We start from the raw sequence: 1,925 nt of genomic DNA, 5'->3' as shown, positions 1-1,925 counted from the left end.
AGCAGAGAGTCCCATTCTCAGGGGGACAGGTGCAGAAGCTCAGTGGATGTCCCTTCAGAGGCAATGTGGTCCTTGAGTTCTGGTGGGCCCCCCCAGAAGGTGTGCATGGCCTTATATATCATCATTTTGTGGTGTCATCCTAACATGACCAGTACACGACAGGATGAGCCAAGTCTGAATTTTTGGGGCATCAAGATGCCTTTGGCCATGTTTTGTGGCTCTACACGTGCATGTGGAGCCTAACGGCGGTCATCAGTCTTCTTGGGGGTCCTTACTTCCTAGCCCTTCCTTATCATCACCTCTAGGTGTCTTTGGTGGCTGTTTGGCAGTCAATCAAGGCTCATTATCCTTTTGTTTTCCTTAGCTGAAGTTTTCTTATCACTGCCTACTCCTTCTTTGCTCCAGTCCCACAGCCCAGCTGCACCTGCTGACTCCCTTCTCACTCCATTCCTGCAGGAGAGCTGCACCTGCTTTCTTTTATAGTCAGTTTGACATGGCCTGCTGCAGACCATCTCCACTTATAAGTGTCTTTGGACACAATGGGGCAACTTAGTTAACCCCATGGGCTTGCCATTAACCATTGGCCTGGCCAAGCCATCTATGTTCTTCTCCAGGACTGAGCCAGGAGGCTCATGCAGTGCAGTGCCACACATTTGCGACTCTGTGCATGGAGCATGATGCCAGGCATAGCAAATTAGCCCTGTGACAGCACTGCATTAATGCAAATATACTGCCTACCTCCTACCTTGCTGCAGCCAGTGTGGTCATCCCTAGGATCTGAGCATGAGCAGAGCTGGTCCCTTCAATGGGACCAATTCTGCCTGTTGGCTAACCATCACATGCAGGCTGAGAGTGAATTTACACAAAGTATGTTGAGGAGCAATCCTGTCATGAGGTCCATAACTGTATATGTGACTTTGATGCCTCAGAGGAGAGCAAGCAAGTTGGAGTTTGGTACTTTAAGACAAACAGAGAATTTCCTATTTCATCATGGTCATCTAAGTACTATTATGACATTACACTGTTTCTATTTCTTTTTGCTGAACATGGCCTGCATTAAACGCAAGAGTACTACATTAGTTTGCCATAAAAATCAATTGACATTTGAGTTACTGCTGTCTGGCACAAGTAAGCATACCAACAATGGAGAGCTACTGAAATCCCAAACATTACAGAAAGTCAAGTTACGACTTCTTCATCCTCCTCTCACCCTCCTTTCTGTTCCTCCCCTCCCACTGCCAGCCACATCATTTAGAAAGTTTAAAAATATTTCTCCTGAACTTAAGAGCCCAGAAATGTTTTGCCACATATACAATTATGCCCCATACCATAAAGCAGCCTATGGAAAAGCTGCACAGGTGAACTATAGCATACTCAAGGAATAATGCTGACTTAACAGTCCCCCAAAGGATATACACTAAAAGAATAGGCTGAAAATATAAGAGATGCTTCCACTAAATTCTCTGATGTTTGTTATCTCACAGAGGCACTGGTTCATTCAAATCGCTCTGAGGGCAACCTTTCAGAACCAAAGAAAGAGGTGCTGCCAGAACACCTTCAAAGAGGAGAAAGAAAAAACAGATCAAAGCATTTTTTAAAAATAAATACAAAGATATCTATCTTCTGACCTGACCTACTGGGCATGCATAATTTATAGTGGTTTTTTTTTCATAATGCAAAATAAAGTCTCAGATGAATCAAGGAATGATTCACTGTTTATCTGACATAAGAGAAGTTTAAAAGAACTGCCCCAACAGAGGCTAGACCAAGAAACTCCCAGAATTCTGGCTGCTACCTTGTCTATTTAAGCCAAGCCTTGCTGGCAAAAGGTTATGTGAGAGGCCATTTTCAGGATACAATCCAAATTGGTCTATTTTTTTCCCCTTTCAGTTTCCTATGAGAACCAGAGGAAAAGCTTGGTCAGC

The sequence above is a fragment of the Acanthisitta chloris genome, unplaced genomic scaffold, assembly GCF_000695815.1.
Source record: "Acanthisitta chloris isolate BGI_N310 unplaced genomic scaffold, ASM69581v1 scaffold1509, whole genome shotgun sequence".
Taxonomy (NCBI): domain Eukaryota; kingdom Metazoa; phylum Chordata; class Aves; order Passeriformes; family Acanthisittidae; genus Acanthisitta; species Acanthisitta chloris.
Note: the sequence above shows the minus strand (reverse complement) of the source record.